The sequence below is a fragment of the Crocodylus siamensis genome, chromosome 2, assembly GCF_052110815.1.
Source record: "Crocodylus siamensis isolate JL-2025a chromosome 2, ASM5211081v1, whole genome shotgun sequence".
NCBI lineage: Eukaryota > Metazoa > Chordata > Crocodylia > Crocodylidae > Crocodylus > Crocodylus siamensis.
In genome coordinates, this window is record NC_143396.1 from 177407306 (window position 1) to 177430001 (window position 22696).

The 22696-nt window shown below is 44.3% G+C and overlaps 1 protein-coding gene across 10 annotated transcripts in view; it reads left to right on the plus strand.

The window, feature by feature from the left end:
• Positions 1–22696, plus strand: part of TSPAN4 (tetraspanin 4) — an 861113-nt gene that overhangs the window by 380185 nt on the left and 458232 nt on the right. For 6 of the 10 annotated variants that reach the window (XM_090032433.1, XM_090032431.1, XM_090032432.1 and 3 more), the window contains one exon: positions 19352–19399. The exons of the other annotated variants lie outside the window; for them this stretch is intronic. The gene's annotated coding sequence lies outside the window, so the exon portion shown is untranslated. The remainder of the gene's footprint in view (positions 1–19351; positions 19400–22696) is intronic. 10 annotated transcript variants of the gene reach the window in all.

The following is a 22696-nucleotide window of genomic DNA, read 5'->3' on the forward strand; positions in this document are numbered from 1 at the left end:
GTTTCACTTGGAGCATTTTATTTGCCAGTGTGGGTTAGGATTTTGCTGGGTTATGTGCAACATTCCGTAACCAGGAGATAGATCCGCTAGTGTATTAAATCCTGTTGTGTTCCTATGTTGATACGCATTTTATCTGCTGTACAAAAGTTTGGCTTTTAAAAATACCATGAGAAAGAGGAGGAGGAGAAGGAAACTGTGTGTGTTTGCAGAACTCATCTTTTGGTCATGTATTGCTTGGGTCCTGATCAGTATTTTGTCTGTGTGTATCTCATCCCAGAAAAAACTTGGTCCAAACCTACTCTAGAAATATGTGTGGATATAGTAGAGTTGGTTACAGGGGTGATTTTTGTTTTTTAAGTAAAAAAAAAAATTATACCAGTAAAAGCCCTAATATAAATGAAGCTATGCTAGCAAAACAGTGTTTTTGACTTGCTGAACTGGTAGAGGTTATATGGGCAAACAACAGTTGCTGGTATAAGCTGTATCTACAGTATAAAACTTTCTGGTATAGCTGCATTAATAAAATGCTACTGGTATAGCTGTCCTGGCAGGTCATTGGGAGTACAGACCTTGCCTGAGGCATGTACTCAACTTATGTTTGGTGGATAGTTCCTCTCACTTCAGAAATTACTCATAGGTAAAATTCTGATGGCATTAATGACCCTGAATTTAACCTGTTTTACAAATAGGAAGAAAACCTCTCAAATAGTTCTTAAAGTCCTGTATCTGCTCTTTTTCTCTTGTCACTCTCCCATCCCCACCCAGCTTCTTCCTTTTGCTGTTCCAGTGGTGCCAGGCCTGCTTAGTCTTGTTTTTCTCCTGCTTTCCTCTTTCATTTCTTCACTGTATAACTGTAGTCCCTGGAAGTCCTAGTCATAGACTTAGGACCCTTCTGTTCTAGGTGCTGTTCAAAGACAGAACCAAAAGATGATCTCTGCCCCCAATACACTTATATAAACAATACAGGAATCAACAGGCTGATAAGAGCACTCAAGGAAACAATATGGGTCATCATGACGGGCTGCAGTCACCGTACATTAGCAGACTACTTGTTGTCAGAGTCTTTTCTACATGTTACAGAGAAGAGGAGATTTAAGGAAGGATATGCAAGATGATATTGAGGTAGCTTGGAGGACTTTAACAAGGACATCCTCCCAAGCATGAGAGGTAGCAGGTAGGAAGTGGGAAAGGCCTTGCTTGAAAAGCTGCCAAGTGGATGATGGAGGCTGGTAGCCAATCAGAGGTGGGTGCTGTCTGATCTGAGACTGAATGAGAGAAGATAGGTAATGTTGGAGATAGGCTGTGAAGGGCAAAATAAAGGGTGGCAGCTTATGTTTGCAGTAATAGATAAGTTGAAGCCAGTGCAACACGGAGAGAAACAGTGTAGTCGGAGCAATGGGCTAGGAGAACACAGCTGCCATCTGCATAGCTACCTGTAGGGCAAGGTTTCATCTGTAAAGAATTGAGATGGGAGTTGATAAGAGCTCAGTGAATGTTTTAGCTGAATGTCTGGTTGGAAGGGCTCTGTCTTAGAGATGTTTATGCATAAACTAACTACAAGACTGTGGCACAGTCTATAAATGGAAACTAGGGAGTAGTGAGAAATGAAGATGGTACCCAAATCAAGGACCTGAATGGCAGGGAGGATGATGATGTCCACGGAGGGGAGATCTTCCAGTGGAAAATTAAGAGCTAGCTCTCTTTGGCCATGTTGAGCCTGAAAGAACCATCCATGAACAACTGTAGGCAGGTAGGCCAATATTTTAGTTTTGACAGAGGGCAAGAGGTCTGGAGTAGGCAGGTTAATTTTTGAGTTTTAAGTGTAGAGAAGATAGCTGAATTTGTGTTGATAAGAGAGAGATTATAAGGGAGACAAAAAGAGAATTAAGGGCAGAGCCCTGTGGGGTTCCCCCTCAGAAACCCTGCAGGGGCAACAAAGAGTATGCATAAAAACGTATGGAAAGAGCAATTAGAGAGACAAGGGGGAGAGCCAGGAGTTGAGCATGTCACAGAAGCTGACTGTGCCTGGCTAATAGTGTTGAAGGAGAATGACAAATCAAGGATGATAAGGGTAGTGAACCAGTCTGTGATTGGCTAAGGATAAATGTGATCATTTTATGCCATGGCAAAAGCAGTTTCATCAGAGTGCAAAGGGCAGAAACTAAATTAGAGAAGGGTCTAGGTAGGATGAAGTTGGAGGAGCAGAAGTTGGATGGGGTAACAAGGAACAATGGCCATAAATTGACAGAATAGATTCAGGCTAGATATCAGGAGGCGCTACTTCACAGTCAGGGCGGCTAGGATCTGGAACCAACTTCCAAGGGAAGTTGTGCTTGCCCCTACACTGGGGGTCTTCAGAAGGAGGCTAGACAGCCACCTAGCCAGGGTCGTTTGACCCCAGCATCCTTTCCTGCCCATGGCAGGGGGTCGGACTAGATGATCTATTTAGGTCCCTTCCAACCTTACCAACTATGAAACCCCAGACAACCAATTGTAGACAAAGCATCCAAAGAGTTAAGAGATGACATGGGGAAGAGAGAGAGGGTGGTTGTCTGAGAGGCAAGTGGAGACCAAGATGGGGAATTCTTTCAGAATAACAGAGATTTTTTAAAAAGTGTAACATGAGGGGGAAAAGCCAGAGGAGTGTGAGAGATTCAGAGGAAGAGTAAGGGAGGGGATGAGAGTAGGCGTGAGGGATGTCTGGGAACAGAATGGGATAAAATCACTGGAACAAGTAGTGGGATGAAAGGAGGAAAGCAGACATGAAATCTGTATCTGTGACAGGGAGGGAAAGGAGAGAGGTGTAGGAGATGAAGGGAAGACAAACTGAGAGGAGGGCAAAGGCCACATTTTCTTTTTATTGCTTGTTCTCTTGGAAGAAATAGCAAGGTTCTTGGTAGAAAGGGAGGTAAAATGAACCTCCTGTTCCAGTGTGGAAAACTGCTGTAGATAAAAACCTTTCCTGAAAGTTCATTCAGTTTGAGATGCTTATATATCATAATCTCTGGTAATTCCATGCTATTCACCATTCCATTTTAAACAAAACCCAGAAGTTTGGAGTTACCGCCAGCCTTTGTCTCCTACTGTGTTCTGATGTGATTGCCATCTGGCTGCTAAGACTACAAGGTCCTTGGGGTGAGGCCATGTCCTTTCTTCACTTTGCATAGCTCCCAGCACACTCTGAGCAGCTGTCTATCAGCTAAAAAGCCTCTCATTTACTGTCTTAGAGGTGCTTTATTCCCCAACAGTCTGAGTTTTACAGCAAGTTGTACAAATAAGAAAGCTGGAGTGAAAAGAGAATAAGCTTCAAACGTAAGATTAGTGCACAAACTCTGCACATCTACAGGTATGGGAGAAATGTGCAGTACTGGTTTATGAAAGGGATGCAGGTATGAGCCTAGTTTCCCAAGACATCTCTCTCAATCCTCTGTTTGATTTATAGTAGAGGCATAGATGCAACTTTGGCGAAAAGCTACAGCATTAAATATAACTTAAAGTGACTAAATGCACCAGTAATGATAATAATGTCTTATAGTGTATTCCATGGTTTACCATTTTAAAATGTGATGATGTAGTCTTTAAAGAACGAACCTGCAACACACCTCTGACTGGTATGTAAAGATGCCAGGACAGAAGATTGAAAAAAAAAATGTTTGATGTCACGAGCCAAACTCTGAGGTAAGCTAAATGTAGCTCCTGCGACTTCAGATTATATCCAACGAGGCTCTGGCCCTATGAACGTCAATCCTTTGCGTGCTCTATTTTGAGAAAATGCTCATGCTGGTAGTTGGAATGGATGGTAGAAATATACCCTTGAGCCTTGGGGTGGAAGAGGGGTTAGAGCATAGTGTCTTGCTGATGTCATCCATCACACATCAGATAGGGCTTTCTGAGCTGCTGTAAATGCCACAAGGAGCTAACCCATCTGGGAGTCATTCTGTTCCTCTCTGGTAGCCGAGGCATGCATTCCTGTCTTAGGAAAGCATGCCGGCTCTGCGTCTCAGAGGACACGTGCTCTTGAGCCTTCTCAGTCAGTTTCACACAATTTGTCTGTTACTGTATCTTTGTTGCAAATTTTATTACTTTGTCTTTTTTTGGTCATCCCATTTTTGATTTCACAGTTATTTAGTCATTGATCTTGCCACCTCGTAATTTATTCAGCTTGCCTTATTTGTACATGCCAGCCGAGGCATGAATTAATACTGATACAGATGGGGACTTGTTGAATGATGTTATAATGCAAGTAGTTTCAGCTAATTGGCACCTGTGTTTTCTGTTCCATTTCATTTTCTCCAAGTGAATGCCATAATGGACTGTCTCCGAAGGTGAAGCAGGGAGAATTAAACAGTGAGTGCCTCCCTCCTTTGCGTCCTGGTGTGAAAATGCAGTGGCTCAGTTCTGCTCTTGTTGTGCATGTTCAACTCCCATTAGCATTAATGGGAGATAGCCATGTGTCTGCTCGCGTGAGCACTGTGCTCAGAGTACAATGTACCCCATAGCCTCTGGGTAATAGAAGCCCTTATCTTTCATTTCCATATTGCTGGTGTGGAACAAAAAGGCATTGTAAAACAAATCCATCCTTTTCCTCCATGGGTGTTTTCCCTTGTTCACCTCTCTCTGGATGAGAACTAATTTATAATGAGGCAAACCAGGGCTAACAGGGGAGACGCGTTGTGAATTTTCTGTCCACTGAGAGAGAGGAATAGGCTTCGCATCCCTCACACCACCATCTGGATCCCTTTCAGTTTTTATCCCTCTCATCTGCAGAGTCCATAGGGTAAAACATCAGCTATCCTGAAGACTCCATATGGTTTCTGTATAATGAAAGTGCCTGTCTGGATTAGATCACTGGTTCTTAGTTTATGAAAACTTTGCCTAATGTAGTTTATTTTAGAGTATTCTATGTTCTGCAAGGCTTTCATGTGTTAGTGAGTATTGGGAAGAACATAAACGTGACTGTGACATAATGCTACATAGTTCCATGGAGCAATACTAATGGCATCCTAAACTGCAGGGCCTCCTGAACTGGGGACTGTGTACCAGTAGTTCCTAGAGGCAGATTTACTGTATTTATTTTGATTCCAAGATGAGGTTTTTTCCCCCTATTTAACATAGTGAAAAAGCCCTTTGTCTTGGAATCAGGTACAAAGTGATTTTGTGGGGCAGGGAGCTGCTGAGGCCATGGGTCAAGGCGGATACCGCAACTGCAGCCTGCCCCCGCATGGCCTCTGCACTCCCTCCATCTCCCCACTGCAGCCTTGGTCCCCCGACTCCCTTCCTGCATCTCCCACTCATTCCTCTTCTCCCCCATGTCACTTTTGCCCCCCCCAACCTCAAGGCCCTGTCCCCTTCTTCTATTGCCCCGTGACAGCCTCTGCCCCCCATTCCTCTTTCCCCCTCCCCTTTCATCCCCCCCAGCTGCTTACCCTTGCTTTGGCAGCAGCAAACCCCTGTCCCTGCTTCGGCCTGGGGCTTGGCCCCAATATGGAATGTGGAGTCTATTGGCACCGGAGCAAGGGTAAGCAGCTGGGGGAGACGGGGGAGAGGTGAGGGTAGGAGACAGAGACTGTGTTGGAGAAAGATGATGGGAAGGTGTTCAGGGGCCTGAGACTGTTGGATCCAGAAGTGGAATGGGGGAGAGGGGGTGGCAGACATGGGGCAGAGGCTATGGGGTGTGAGTAGAGGTGATTCGGGGGGGAACAGGCAGCAGTGGTCAAGCTTCCTGCCCCCCACCCTGTGCCCCGCCTGCCTCCTCATCGCTTGCCCATCCACTGTCTTTCTTACCACCTGTCTTCCCATTAGCCTCTACCATTTGCCCCCTTACTGCTTCTCCCACCACCTGTTCCTCACCACTGCTTTCCCCACTGCAGTGTTAGGGAGGAATTTAAGATGATCTTCCAATAATTAGATTTTATTCTTAGAAAATTATAACAACTTTATACATTTTCCATGTATAGAATGTAAGTATTGGAGGGGGTGTCATCTTAAATTCAAAGTTGTCTTGGATTTGAGTAAATCTGGTAAAACCCTAGTCTTGAACAGTATTTTCTTTGTTCATTAAAACCCAGTCTTTTTTTGTCTTCATGATGTTTTGAGTATGAGTGCCTCATTAGGTTACTGTTGCAATAGGTCTGTGTACCCCGTAGTGGCCACAGTGAGACGATCCCATTATATCAGCAAAGGTCCCTGGTAGTGTAATGCATGGTACCTTTAAGACCACAGGTCCTCGTAATGCCTTGTCCCTATAACTTTGCTTTAGTTAGGTCGTGAACTCTTCCTCTCCAGGACCTAAATCTTGAATCGTTATTGGGGACATACAGGCAGTGTGTTTTCCCTTGTGTAATGTTAAGGCATGAATCAAAATGATAGTTTATATAATGGCTGTTTAGTTAAGAAAGGAGGGAGAGAAACAAAGGTAATGATTTACTCTTATGCCTTTGTGGGTATCTCTGTGGGAAACAGCTGTATAATGGATCATAAAATATAAGTTAAAAAGGCTAAATGGTGGTAGCTATAGTCTCATATGCAAATCCACAAATTTGCATTCTGTTTGGGTCTTTTGCAGCCGTCCAATTCATAGGAAACTATTCTGGGAGGATCAGGGTTTTCTAATCTCCCCAAACACCAGTCATTAAGCCCTATCTATATGAAAGTTGCTTTCTATTCATTTTGTTCTTGTTGTTTTCCTCTTGGAACCTTCTGCTCTTGGTCTCACAGTGAATTATCTCTAATTCATGTTATGCAAGCATGTTTGGGGGTGCCTGTAGATGTGTGGGATGTCTGCCCTGATGCACTGTAATAACAGTGTGTTACAGCAAACTTGATTAATTTAGTCCATTGGAGCATGCTAATTAGCATGCTCCAGCAGCCTGGCATCACATATATTTAGCATCCCTGCTCAAAATGGCGGCGGGGGCACTTTAACTAAAGCTTGTTGAACAAGCTTTAGTTAAAGTGTCCCTGCCGCCACTGTGAAGCATGGGACACTGAAGACATTAACTTTGCTATGACCTATTTTACAAATAAATTGAAGGGTTTTTTTCAAAGCAGACTCTCCAAGGGTATGGAGGTGAGAAGAAACAAATTCAGGATGTCTACACGTGCTTTGGAGGTGGGTTGGTGGGGCAGGAAGCTTTAAGCTGCTGTAATTAAAGTGTCCACATTGTCTCATGTAGTCAGTGTCCTGTGCTTCACAATGGTGGCAGGGGTGGTTTAACTAATGGTTGTTCAACAAGCTTTAGTTATAGTGCCCCCACCGCTATTTTGAGTGGGGATGCTAAATATATGAGAGCTGCAAAGTTCATGAGGTTATGAGTATGCAGACAATGCCAATTTATGTGTTTGTGTCCATCCATGATGGATACCTTAACAAGTCAAGATGATGTACTTCTCCAGCAGCAGTCCATGAGAGTGTAAACTGCTTTTTAAATGCATGTCAGTTTGTCCTGCATGTACTCTTTCTGCAGTGGTGCCAGTTCTTACGATTTCATTGCAAATCGTACAGTATTGAATATTTCATTTATATTCCCAGGTCGTGGATACAGCAGATTGCATGAAATACTCATATTATACCTACAAACCTCCCCACACACTCCCAAAAGAAAAAAACAACAGTCAAAGCCTTTTATTATAGCCAATTAAACAAACACAGAATTTCTTTTTATGATTCTGGGGATCTAAACTCACAATTTTTCTTAATGTTGGGTAGGGAGGGGAGCAAAGTAACTAATAAACTGCTTTGTAAACAACAATGGTGGTAGTGTTCACCTGCCAACTTTAAATTTTTAGCATCAGGGTCTACCCTTCATTACATACAGAATATGATTCCGGTCCCTGATTGATGTCACTGATATACAGTAATATATGGCAGTGGTCACCAACCAGTAGATCTTGGAGCCTCTTGCAGTAGATCTCAGAACCTCGTGGAGTTGATCAGAGGCTGGGGTGGGAGGCTGAGTGCCCATGTGCATGCATGCGCATACCTCGGCCCAGCAGGTCAGTCCATGGGGATGGGAAGGGGCAAGGGCTAGATAAAGCCTGCTGTGGTGAGTGACAGTGCTGCAGAGGTAGGAGCAGGGGTAAGTTGAGTGGGGCCCTGGCTGGGTGGGGTATACTTGCTGGGGAGGTGCGCCCCCAAATAATTTTTTCTCCCTCTGCCTTGATCTGCCCCCCACCATCCTTCCCCACAGACTTACCTGCTGGGCAGTGGGGAGGAGGATGGCAGCAGCACACAATAGATCTTGGGTTGCTTTTAAATGCCAAAGGTGATATCCTACTTTAAAAGGTTGGAGACCATTGATATATGGCAATAATAATCCTATCGACATATAATGGTGTGTGTGCATGGGCAGCACCTAATACAATGGGGCCCTGATAGGAGCAACTGGTGCTTACTGTGGTAAAATAATAATCATAATATTTAATAATAATGGGCGGTGTTTTTAAGTATAGATTTGCACAGCAGTATTGTTTGTAACAGAACATCTCATGGGAATATTAATGCAGCTGCAGCCTGCAAATCTTGAGAAGTGCCTTCTTCATGGAAGACCTGTAAAAAAACAAACCACTAAGGGGATTTTTCCTGAAAAACAAATTACAGTAAAAGCTCTGTTATTCAGCATCCCCTGAGAATGGGGGATGCCGGATAACAAAATATGCTCGTTAATTGAGTGGCCCTGGCTACCGCTTCTCTCGCCATGTCTGGGGTGTCCCTCCACATCGCTGCCCCTCCCGTGGGCCCTGTGGGACAGGGAGGCGGGCCCCGCACAGCCTGTTATGCCCCCAGGCCATGGGGGCTCGGCAGCGCAGCCTGCTTTGCCCTGAGCTATGGGGCCTCAAATAAACCAGAAGTGCCACAGTGGGCACTTTGGTTTCACTGTATCTTACAAGCTGGATTGCCACCTTGTAAGATGCCGGATAACAAAACTTTTACTCTCTTTTATTTTTTGTTTCATCTCCAAATGTTATTGCTATCTTTGCAGTGACTGAAGACCGGCTCTGTAATTACAAGTTCATGGCCCGATGGAATTGGAACATTATGGGTAGATTCCATCTTTCCTCTTCCCACGTCTACATTGGCCTGCCTAGCTACACTGCTTAGCTGCTTATCCTGCTTTAGGGTTCTTTGCAACTATTTTAGGATGTTTCCACCTTTGAATTAAGAAGCCTGTTGTGAATCAGAAGATGCCACCTTACTGCTTTTCTATAGGTGTTTGGCAATCTTTGTCAGAAGAAACTTAAAATTGATGGAGTAAAGGGAGAATACTTCAGTGGCAGGGTAATTTATTCAGGCAGGTTTAGGGAAATTAGAATATAGATGATCCGTGCCATAGCAACAAAGTTTGGTGCCTGGGGCAAAGCCCACAGTGGCAACCTGCCCTCGCCCTGTGCACAGATCCAGGGGCGCCCGCCCCCATGCTTGCTCAGGAGTGTACACAGTGGTGGGAGTTGCCTTACCCCTTATACCCACCCCCCCCAAAATGAGCCCCTTGTGGTTCCATCCTGTGCCCCACCCCAGCTGGGCAGAGCCTGTTGGCACCCCTTCGCTTCGGCACCTGGTGCGGTTGCCCCACTCACCCTCCCTTTGCTATGGCACTGTAAATGATTGGGTTTCAAACAAATGGCAATCCTCTCCTCAGCCCACCAAACTGTAGCAGATTCTGTAATGAGGTCCTAATGCAGAATGTGCAATTAGATCAAAATGATGAATTTGAGCAACTATATGTGCTATCAGGGATGCAAATTTGGGAGGACCCTTGCAGAGTAAAAAGGGTAAAGTCTTTGGGTACTGAGTATTAATATTGAATTATTTGTAGTACAGTAGTGCCACGAGACCCCAGTGAAGAACTTGGGCTCCCTTATGCTAAGTGCTCTACATTCATCTAGAGCAGACAAGGTGCTTTGGGTAAATCTGATATCTTTTATTAGAACAACATCCATTTACTACATTCTTCTATTAAGGCCCTGGCAGACATTACACTTAAAGTGTGATTAATATGCTAATAGAGCAATAAACTGTATCATGGCATACATTCAAGGACCTCTTCCTTGTGAGAGCCAGTGAAAACAAACGCTCAACATGATATGCTTTACTTGCACACAATAAGAATGCATTGGGGAGAGAGGAAAAACACATACAAGATTGAGAGAAAGAAAAAATATGTATACAAAATCATTGCATAAGGTGTCCTGAAGGGGGTTTGAGTTTCACTCTTTGTATGGGCCTTCCCTGCTCTGTGTAAGCCATGGGGGAGCAACTCTGTTACCCAGGGGGAACTCAGCTGGTAAGCTCAGAGCTCACTGTTCATTAGCAGTACAGCTGAATGCAGGGTGTGGAAATGGGGCATGACAGCTCCTGCCAGCAGCTCTTCAGCTCCACTTGCTGGTGAGAGCTGTCAGAGCAAGTTCGCAGGGTGCTTTTTTTCTGCTCTGTTCTGGTTAGCTTATCTGGTGGACGGAAACCAGGACTGTCATGTGGAGTGACAGTTTCCATCAGGTAATATTTCCTGTTCCTTGATGGAAATAACATCTGTCAGGGGCCCAAAGGACTGCCTCTGGTCTGAAAAAGCATACAGTGCAGGTAGCCAAACAAGGGATAAGTGTACATCACAGACTGCAGTGTAGTGTGTAGATATCTGACTTAGCTTTTAAATACGCTACCTGGCAAATTGGAAGCAGCCTAGCCATAGCAACACGAAGGGCAATTTAGTCCACATAGAGTTCTGTGCTGCCATGACTCACCTGCTTATGATACTAGAAAAAGTTTTGGCTTAATCTGTGTCTTGCTGCAATCACACCCAAAGTGTGTGAGAAAGGAAGTAATGTTGTCCTCAGATTGACTTGCCCTGGCTCATTCGGGAAGCGTATCAGAGCCAGTCATTGAACCCAGATCTATTGTCTTAATTGTTCTTTCTTAAATAGGAGAAACTTTTGTTCAAACAGAAAGGGCATTAATAATGATAATTGTAGTAATAGTCATCATAATAGCAATAATAGTCATAGTGATGACATAGGGGAACTTTGACTGACATAGGGGAACTTTGACCGTTGACTGCTCTATATGTAACAAATAGAGCTTTGAGTAGTTTTTATTTTGAGGCTTGCTCCCCTGAGTGCCAGTTGTTGTGAACATTCTCGTTCATTAAACTTCTACTTAGTTTCTTAATTAAAAGTTGTTATCTCAAACTTTGCAGCACTCCCACATTTCTCCTGACAGCCTGGGCTGAGAGGCAAAGACAAGTTAGGATGTCTTTAAATGTCAGAAAGTGCTTTTCATTTTTATATGTGTACGTGTGTGTGTGTGTGCGTATATGTATATCTATATCTAGATAGATATAGATATTTCCAGACCTTCAGGCAATTGTCAATGTTTTTACCGAGGCATACAAGAAAATGGGACTGACGCTTAACATTCGGAAGACTAAGGTCCTCCATCAAAAAGCTCTTAATGAGCAATTGCCAGCTCCAGTAATTCAGATTCATGGTGAGACTCTGGAGAATGCTGAGTATTTCCCATACCTCAGAAGCCATCTCTTACAGAAGGCTGACATCAATGAAGAAATCCAACATTGCAAATGCAGCTTTCCAGATGCCTGAGGAAATGGGTGTTTGAAGCACTTCTGGTCCACTTGGGAGCATGTGAGGGGCCCCCTTGCTCTCCCCCCAGCTGGGCAACTGGTGTCTCCTGGGTCTGGGGGGAGGGGCACTCAGGATCCCCCCACGGCTGATCAGTGAGCCAGGGGGCATGCCCCCCCCCATGCGCTCCCCAGCAGACCGGAAGTGGACCCCCCCACTCCTGTGGGACGCTGCATGCACCCTAGCATCGCAGCATTCACAGGCCGCGCTGGTACCTCAAGGTATGTAACAAAAATATTTAAAGCTGTGTCTATGTCCGACTCACTGATTCTCTGAATCAGCATTGAATCTTCGATTGGGATTTGGCTGAATCGAATCGGGGACAGTGATCCAAGTCAACGAATTGAATCGCTGCCCCGGTTTGGGCGGAATCTGAATTGAATAGGGCCCGCTTCGCACACCCTGAATAGACACACCAACATTAGTGTCCTCTCAAGCAAACACCATGAGCATCAAGGCGATGATCATCCGACATCAACTTCTCTGTGCTGGCCATATCATACAGATTTCTGACTCCAGACTTTCAAAGCAAGATTTCTTCCCCTAGCTCAGTCAAGATGTATGCTCAAGAGGAGGGCAAAGAAAATGCTTCAAGGATGTCCTCAAGGCCAACTTGAAAAAATGCAACATCAACATCAACTCGTAGGAGACTATCTCCCAGGACCACCCCAAATGGAGAAAGAGGCTGCTGCAAGAATCTTAGTACTTTGAAATCTTATGACAACAACAGGTGACAAAAGCAGGAGCAGCAAATCAGTGCGTCTCAGACTGAACCGAGAATCTGGAGCCACCCGCTCTGCATGGGAACACATGCCATAGTTGCAGCAGAGTCTGTCGATCCCAGATAAGCCTCATAAGTCATCTTCAGACCCACAGATAAGGTAATCATGGAAGACAATCGTCCTCGATTGTGAGGGATTGCTGAAGGAGGATATATCAGTATATTATCAAGTAAAATAACATTCTGCAATGTGACAGAATACATTTCTTTAATTGTCATCACTCTTTAAGATGAATTTATGACTGTCAAGGGAGATTTGCACTTTCAGGAATACCAGAAATCTGAATCATCCTGTCTGAAAGGAAGGCTTTTCCAGCCCTTGGCCTACCAACCTGTGGCATGTGTTTTGGAAAACTGCTGGTTGTAGTAGGATTTGCTGTGGAATGTGTTATCTTGCCTGGTGAATTATGTACAAGGAATTAGTTCATTCAGTCCTTTATTTCTCCCTGTTTCTTTGTCTTGCCATTGTGATGCAATGGTTAAGGAAACAAAGGACTGATATGTAGGATTAGTGATTCCCAGGCTCTGTGTGTTTTTCCCGTTCACAATGCATCTATTGATCTATGTACTTATGTGGCACCCAACACCGCTGTATTTCTGTATCATGAGTAGGGAGAAGTCAAGCAGAAGGCATAGCCGGGGTGGCACCTTAGAGACTAACTGAGAGACTGTGTATCATGACTATACAAATGAATATAACTTTACCCTTTTAGGGGTATAGGTTGTAGCTGTCTGTGTTGGTCCAAGGACATCAAGGCAGATAAGGTTCTGAATATCTTTTATTAGACCTGAATCTGATATCTTTTATTAGACCAACTTAAATAGTTGGAAAAAAATTTCTTAGCAAGCTTTCAGGTTTAAAAACCCTTTGTCAGGCTGAGGAAGCCTCTGCAGCCTGTGTGTGCTCTTCCTGGATGGAATGAATAGTAAAGAAGCCAGAGGCCAGTATGCATGCAAGAAAAGTAGTCAGTGAAGATGTTCTTTGCTCTTTTGACACAGGGAAGCTTTGTTATCCCTACTTCAGAGATGGGGAACCAAGATAACCAAGGCCTTTCTTAGACTAGGATTTTGAAGGTGTTACCGAGACTGTTAACAGCCTGGACCATTTTATCACTTGATAAAGGCACTCTGCAGTAGGTTGTTAATGTATGTTACCTAATCCCTGCCAAATTCTGGCTGAGACGAGGACAAGGATGCTAAATAATCTGTCCAGGGAAGTAGGTGGCAACTGAGAAATTAGACCAACTCTCTTGATCCCTGTCTCTAGTTCCTTTGATACAATCCAGGTTTCCTCAGTCCTACCATGATATTGCCCCTGGTATTTAAGTCCCAATAAGCAGAGAGAGGTACTTAGCCATTTTAGTCTGAAGTCAGCCAGAAGGCATGGTAGATTAGCACCTCATGGGCATGTCCAGATGAGTAAGAAATTGTGTTTCCCAGGGGATGCCCATGCCATGCATGCTTTAGTATGTGGCAGGTTACCCTAGGTAGAGTAGGGGAGGCTGGGGCCAGCATTTGTGCTGCCCCAGCAGCCTTGCATGGCATCCTGGGGGCCTCAGGGAGCTGCAGCCATGGCACTCCTGCAGCAGGTAGTGTGGCCAGCAGCTGGAGTGTAGCTCCGGCTGGCTAGGCTGTGGTTTTGGGTGGTGTGTGCTGCCACCACATGTGTGATCCCACTTTTTTTTGGCATGGATTTTTTTTGACCCTGGGATTTCCCAGAGTCAACACCTGCCCCCCCCCCCGGGCTCCCTTGCTGCAAAGTAGCAGCGCAGGAAACGCCTGCATATCCAGTGTATGGCACCATAGATGGGTCTGCGGCACCACATACCAGATGTTCATGCTCATTGTGGGGCTCCCCGATCATTCTCCCAGTTCGTCTGGCTGCTCTCCTGGCTGCCCCCTTGCCAGGGTGAGGCAGGCAGTGCTGGCAGCCCTGGGAGAAGCCACGGGACCTGAAGGGAATGATTGGGGAGCTGGGGGATTGAAGCAGGATCTGGGGAATCAACCTGGGAGCTGGGGGGAATGATCGGGGACTGGGGGAATGAACAGGGGCTTCCCCCCCAGGTCCCAGTATGATCCCCCAGCTCCCAATCACTCCCCCAGCTCCCCGATCATTTCCCCCAGCCTCTGTGGCTTTTTCCGTGGCTGTCAGCACTGCCTGCCTTGCCCCAGCAGGGGGGTAGCTGGGGGAGCAGCTGGACGTGCTGCAGCTTCTCCTGGGGCTGCCGGCTCAAGCTGGGGCTTGTCCGGTGGCTCCCCCAGCTGCTTCCACCAGCACTGCCTAGTGCCTGCCTGTAAAGTCTATGGCCTAATCTCCAAATCTCTCCAAATCTCTCCAAATCTCTCTGAATCAATTTGGAGATTTCCGGTTTGATTTGGAGAGATTAATGGGTCTCCTGATTTGATTTGGATTCAGAGATTTGGTCGCCAGTTTGGGCCAAATCTTCTGTGAATCGAATTGGTTACCAAAGCTTTGCACAGCGCTACAATTAGTCTATCCTGCCCTCTTCATTATAGTCCCAAGTCAAGGTTCCCAACTGTGCAGCATCTGTATAGCTGATGTTCCTTTTAGGCATAATAATGTTCATTGGGGCTAAGCTAATTTTCCTTTGTGACCAGGGATACGGATCTGAATCCAGGTTTCTAGAGGGCAAAGGGTAGCATATCAACGCCCTCATCTCCAGTAAAGTTCATTCCTTAATATTCTTTAAGGGGACACTGCCATTTGGTATAAATACAACCCTCCCCCTGCTCCAGCAGTTTGAATTCAATGGGTTATAATCTCAGAGTATAATTATATTTTTGCATCTGTGGTTTTAGCACCTGTTATGGATATTAAAGAATTAAGAACAGAACAATATCCTACATTCAGATGGGACCTGTATAAAAACAGATGACTTAAAGCACTAGCTATATTAGAAAACCTAATATTTGCTGAATAAAAAAGGGCAAAGCAAATAAGAAGTATGTCATTTATGTTCAGGCATTTTAGAGGGTAATAAAACAATAAAAACAGAATGGCAAAAACAAACAATAAAGTGCAGGTAATGTCTATTCAATATTTAATCAATACAGTTATTTTTACATTAGCTAGAATGAAGAGGTGGATTTCAAGTCTAACTTGATGGCAGTTGTGTGGGCATAGGGGTGTATGGTAGGAGAAGCTCCATCATAGTGTGAAAATGAACATATTGAGGATTATAAAGGAAGAAGGTGCAGATTTATCAATCTCACAGTGCCAATATTTGTTGTAGTCATATCGGAGAAGCCTCATTCTATGATTGTCTGTGACAGCACTCCTTTATAGAGCATTATAGTTGCTCTATAACTTGAGGCTACCTCATGAAACAGTCGTTTTTCCTACTGTCTACTGCTGAGTTTGTCAACACCCCTTCCCAACCCTCCTCCCCAAACCAACACCTTTCCCCCTTCTGTTACTATTGCTTTAGCATTGTTTTGCATATAGTGTATTGCATATAGTGATGCTGTAGTCATGATGGTCCAGACATTACGTGAGCAGCAAGGATTCTTAGTGGTAGACTCTTTGCTGGATTCTCTTCCTGCATTAATAATGATGATTATTGGGCAGAGGTGTTATTGCAATGCGCAAGATGTGGATCCACAGGTCTCCAGGAACCTGGGCAGAAAAAAATAACAGTGTGCTAAAGCAGCTTCTGGTTTAAAGAGTGCAGGGTCTTTTGAAATATGTGTTTAAACAAAAGAGCTGTTACTGGTATTGTCTTAAGGGAGGGGCTGGAGAGTGGTACTGCCAGCATGCCATTTTGACCTCCTTTGTTTGAAATAAATAGTATTTTGGATGAAATTCCAAAGTCTCCTCCGTGATTGAGAAATCGTTTGGAATTGGGTATATGAATGATCCAGGTAGCTTTGAAGATATCAGTCTTTGTAAGAAAAGTACCCTGGGTACTGTCACTAGTTTCTCTGCTAGGGGAATACCAAGCTGCTGCAATGCCCTAAAACATTGCAGTAGCAATATAGAGAACTTAAACATGTCTAGCCCCATTGTGCTAGGAACTGTACAAACATAAAGCAGACAACAAGCCCTGACCCAAGGGCCTGACAGCTTGAAAATAACATTTAAGAGGCAGATGAAATGAATATAAGGGCTGATGATAGAAAGAGGGGCAACTAACACAAGTGAAAGTGTGTTTTGTCAGAGGTTACTTTGCCCATTGCTTTGAAAGCTCATGGCTTGGTTTTCTGTACACCTGCCCGAGGCCCAAGTAGAAATACGGAACATAAAGCATTGCAGCAGTAGCCACCAAAAAGGCTTTGTTTTCGCAGGTGTCCAGGGTTATGATGGGCTTGGGGTTTCATCAGGCAGCAGGAGAGCAGTGGCAGTTGATAAAGGCACTCTTTTGCCAGATACGATCATCAGCTGGTATTTCTGACTTATCATCTTGGAAACAGTTTCAGGGAGGAATTTTATAGATCTTTAATCAGAGCATTGTGACTGGAATGATGAAATACTCTGGTCTTTTTGTTGCTCTACACTGTTGTGAATTGGACAGCAGTACTCTATCTGGGCAAGTGGCCAGACAGATCTTTTGATGGACCAAAGACATGATGGTAGATGCGGGGGTTGTAAGCTTTATTGATGAACATTATCTATGATGGCCCTGTTTCTGCATTGTTGTTCTTGTTTTACTAGTGATCTATCTTCCCCTTAACCAAGCTGTCATCTCCAGAGTCCTTTTCCTGGTGTTTCAATCAATCTGGGTCCAGGAGATCCTGCAATACAGCAGGATCTATATCAGAGCTGATGTAACACCCCACCCCTGCCTTTTCCCTTCATTCACTAAAACAAGACACTTAGGCTCCATTTGGGCAAAAGACTCAACATTATTCCTCACAACCTAGTGCAGTCCTACTTTCAAAATGGCTACCAGTCTGTTGCAAAAGGATCCAACTGTTGGATCTTCGTCTGGGTCTCAGGCACAGTCAGCAAGCGTAGACCCTGTATCTGGCCCATTTGAGGAGTACAGGCATTGTAGTCTAGTGACATTGACCTTAGAAGCAGTTCCTCATCCTTCCTAACCTCTTCCATTTGCTCAGATGTGTTCTCCCTCAGTGTTCACTGGCTGAGTAAACTTTTATATATACCTTCCAAGGACCATGCAAAGGTACTTAAACATATGCACTTAAATCAGCAGCACAAGAAACTGAGAGATCTGAAAGCAAACTCCATGAAGGTAGTTCGCTTCCACAGACCCCCTCATCCTTCCTGAGTGTGTTCTAGGGTTTGGTTACTGTCTTTCAAAGGGACTAGGACCCCCTTCCTGCTTAGACTTCTAATTTTGGTCACAAGGCAATCCCCCTGTCTTCATTAGAATGTCTTAAAAGCAGTCTGTATTACTTTTTCTTGCTTCTTATACTGGGATTTTCTGAGATTCAGTCATGGCAGAAGGAGTGATAGCAGCAAAATGTTTTGAGTCAGTAGCTCTGTCTGTATCCCAGCCTCCATTTCATGCACCAGGAAGGAACTGTTCAAAAGGCAATGGCTTTTTGGTGGCTTTCTTAGGAGTGTTGTTGCAATCTAGCATGGCAGCTACAGTATGCAGGGAATAACATAAACGGGGTTACCCTTTCAATCAGGGGTGGGCAAAATATGGCCCATGGGCCAGATCCAGCTTGCCAAGTAATTTTGTCTGGCCCACGTTGGGTCTCTTGGCTCTGCCTGGCCCAGGCTTGGGAGGCAGCTTGTGCCAGGGTGTTTGCAGCTGGTCTGCCACCCCCTGGTGCACAGCAGGGCTGCAAGACTCGTTTCTTGGCAGCCCGGCAGTGGCAGATTCTTCCATCTGCCACTGGTGCTGGACTGGCTCTGCTGCCTGGGCACCCCTGCCTGTCCACCTGGCATCCACCACCAAGGGCAGGATTCACACAGGTACGGTGTTCAGTTGGGTAGATGGGATGGGGCAGTGGTAGAAGGGGGAGAGGTTTCCAGGAGTGGGATGAGTGGGCAGGCCTGGGATCTTGGGGCAGTGACAGTGCGGGGCCAGGGCTCAGGGAAGAGCTGTGAACCATTCCCTGTATGTCCCTCCAATGGGCACTGGTTCTGTGGGCAGGGGCATGCGGTGAGCAGATTGTGGCTCTGCCCCAGGACCCAGACCCATGCTGTCACCACCCCAAGATCCTGGCCCCATCCATTTATCCTGCTCCTGGATGCAGCTCCATGCCTACTCCTGGCCCCATCCCAACTGCACACCTTGCGCATGTGGGTCCCGGCCCATCTCCATGGAGACCCAAGGATCACGGGGCAGTGACAGTGCAAGGCCAAGGCCTGGCTCAGAGCCATGTCCTGCTTCCCGCTCATCCCTGCCTGCAGAACTGGCGCCTGTCACAGGGACGTGTGGGGAGCAGATCATGACTCTCCTCCAGGCCCTGGCCCCACTCTGTCAGCACCCTGAGACCCGACCCCGTGATGCTGGCCTTGCTTGCACGTCCTGCTCCCGGACACTGGTCTCCATTCACCGGCAGCCCCATCCCAGCTGAGCACTGAGCAGAGCCACTTAGGGAGTTTCGGTGAGCTGTTGGGGGTCTGGGATAGTGCAGACCCAGCCCATGACAGCTCACCAAAACTCCCTAAGTGACCCTTGGGTCCAAATAGTTTCCCACTCCTGCTTTAAATGGAGGCTGACTTATACGGCCCTTTTAATATAATACATCATAATATGGTAAATTGTGATTTATCTCCATGGGACCTCTTCTCTGAATAACAATAATTATCCTCAAATGTTTGACCTTCTGTGGGCTAAGTTACTTTTTAGGAATGGTATTTATTGTGCCTGTGGAATTTGAGATTACTTTCTAGGCGCTCTTTTCATGTCTGAAATATGTATTATTTTTGTTCTCTTATAGCATTTTCATTTTGTAATGCCAAATTTTGGATAATATTTCCCTCCCCTTCCCAACCAGGTTTTCCCAAGGCACACTGAAAGATACAGACAAGCAACAGAAGTCCAGGTGAGTGTCTTCTCTTTTCATTGATGATATATTCTTTTCCAATCCTGTTTTATTTTTGACTGCTTTTCATTGGTCCTCATCTGACATAAAGCACTGTACCAGCATCTCATATATTGTGAGAAACCAGTGTAATGTAAAATCTATCTTGTAAGGCCAATTTGAAAAGGTATGATAAGATCTGAAAATATACATCTCCCAGGTCCTAGGCACCTGTAAATAATGTGGAATATACTTTGTTTCCCCAGCATGTTTATCTTAATCAGGAATCCATGGTTACAGGAAAGCAATCAGTGAGGTTGGCATGGCTGTGCCCTTAATTGCAGTCTGCAGATGATGTCATGGATCAGCTGTAGCTAGTTATGGGAACACAGTGGATAACCCTTATGTACGGCTGACATTCATAATAGGAAAATTGGAATGTACATCCAAATACAATGGTATATTGTGCAAGATCTACATAAATCTGTAACCTTAGTAAAAAGCCTCACAGTTAGGCTCTGCAGTACTGGAGGTAATGGATTGGTAATGAGTAGAGCTGAAGCAGTATGCAAAGAAGCAGTATGTGTAGTGTCATTGCTGTGCTTTTGTCAAACCTTGATAATACCGTGTGCGCTGGGCTGAAAGAAGCTTGTGATAGTAAGCAGAACTGACAACAGCAGGGGTTGTGCATCAGGTGGAGGCATGAGATTAAGGAGCAATTTCACAAGATGCCCTCAAGTGCTAAAAGACAGCTTTTATTCTGAGTGTGTATTGTGCCCAGGTATCTGCTCAACTCACATCCACTTGAGTTCCAATCACTTTGTGGAGGGCAGTGGCATAGCTCTGAATTTGGAAGAGCTAAAATTTCTATTCTCTGCCTTTGTATAGTTCTGTGAGCTTGTGCAGTGTCCAACTGGGCCATCTGTTTAATATCTAGCAGAGGAAATGATGTAAAAACCATAAATATATTGCTGTGGTAAAAAAATTATAGACTGATGAATTGAGGGGAAGAGAGCCTATACTGCTCCACAAAAAGCTGAGTGCTGAAGCCCTTTTAATGCCCATTTGCTACCCAGTGCTGCTTCACCTGAACTTCACCCATTTTCTAAGCCTTCTTGTTAAATGTTTTGTCTTTCTACATCAGTTTCTTCAAAAAGGCAAATAACTTTGCTGATAATGGTCTGCTCACCAATTCAATCTTGGAATTGCCTTTGATGATTCTGCTATTAAGAGGTACATTTTCCAGCAGAGATCACTTAAGCTGATGTTGAGTGGTTTGTGACAATGGCTGGAGTGACAATAAATGGAGGGTTTTCTGTGTATTTTTACATGTGGAAACCAACCATTGATGGTGAAAGCTGTGGTATTAAGTGGAGTGTGATAGGAAGAGGAATGATACTATCAATTTTGACTGTACATAACACTATAAGAAAAGCATGGGAAAGGAAACTGTGTGACAGACAGAGGCAAGCTGAAGCTACAGCAAGATTGCTTATCTCTTTTTTAAAATATTGTTATATTAATAAGAAATGTCTGGCCTAGAAAAACATTGTCTATACTGCCTGTTGTTCTAGATAATTTTTTCTACTTCCCTTTGTGATATTTTCTTCTATTTATTACTTGGTATCCTCTTGTATACGGCTCATATCTGAAATGACACTGGCATTGGTCACAAGACACCATCAGCTCTGACACTAATTTCTTCTACCAGTTTGGTGTGAAAAAGCTCGAAGCTCTTCTCAGTCTTAGCTCTTTCAGTGCCACTGTTTGGTTACTATCATAGTTACAAAATTATTGTAGCTTTTGCTCCAGGGTAAGGGAGAAGATCTTTGAATGGCAGCTGTAGATTTTATAGTAAAAAGACTGCAACATCTTTTCAAAGTTCTTTGTAGTTAGCGCTTTTTGAGCTAGCCATTTCCCCAGCTAATCATTTTTCCAGGTAGAAACTTTTTTAGAAGTAGAAGCTATGAAACAAATGACAGCTTTAGAGTGTCTTTTGCACTGTCTTAAGTTTGCACTGTGCTTATATAGGGTTGACCTGTTATACCTTTATGTTCTCTTCCATAGTTAAATAAGAGATCACTTCTGATTAAAATGCAGCCAAAACCACGGATGCTGTAATAATAATAATGACATTGGCCTCTACAAAAATAGACATCAAATGGGGAGTAAAAAACTTTTCGCATTTGCTTGAAATGGAATGAAAATGGAGCTGTCCAGTATATAATGCTAATGAATGACTGTAACTCTACAATTTTACAATGCACTGGGTTTATTTGGTGTAAGGGAGCTGAATGTTGGAACAGTTTAATATAAAGTTTAGGAGGCTTTAAAAGTGACAGAGCATAAGATAAAATGTTTTCACTTATTCTGTGTGCAGGAAGCTTTTTGGCCACTTTCTTTACATTATTCCTGTGATCATTTCCTATGTTTTGGCCTGGTACCTAGCTGTCCCAAGAAACATGTGGTTTTGCTGCAGGAAGTACTGACTGAAAATAGATGAGCCAAATCCTCAGCAGGTGCAAACAGGTTGAGCTCCATAGAAGTGATTTATGCCTGCCATGGACCTGGTCTTATGAACCTACCCTGTATCATTTATGTAAGTCATTGACCTTAAAATATCAGGTATCTACAAGGAATCTGGAGCATATAAGTTAGAACTGAATTATAAAGAAAGACCAAATGCTATAGTGTGCCCTTTTTAAGAGATTTTAAGTCATCGTAAGGACAATTGAAATATATACTAACCTCTGTGATAATGGTGAAAGAATATCAATTTTGAGAACACACAAGACTGTTTTTTTCTTCCTCGAGGTAAAATGATGAGGCTTGATCACCCAGGCTACACACAGTTGGAAGGCAGGTTCATCACAATGCAGTCATGATCTCCATTTGCATTGCGGCTATCTAGCAGAGGCTTTAGTACTGATGCCTCAAACTTTCAATAATTGTGGATACCCTTTCTTCCCTCTCATTTCTATCAAATAAAGGAGCTTCAATTCCTTGCCATACTTCCATTTCCAGTCTTTCATGTACTTCAGATGTGAATGGACAGATGAGTATGGCAATGTGTTTGCTGATTAGGAAACTTTTGTTTTCCTTTTATGCTTGCAAGCTCTGGGCAGAATTCTAATCTGAGGAAAGAAACTAATTTTAATGGAATTAAGAACTACAGGGAAACCAGGGTCTCCTGTGTCTGAGCTTTGTCCAGAACTGAGCTACTGAGTTACTGAGAATTCTGGGTGCTCCTAAAGTACAAGGCCCAAATAATCTTTCTATCACTTGCTCTAGAGGAGACTCTTCTTTGGCAATCATTAT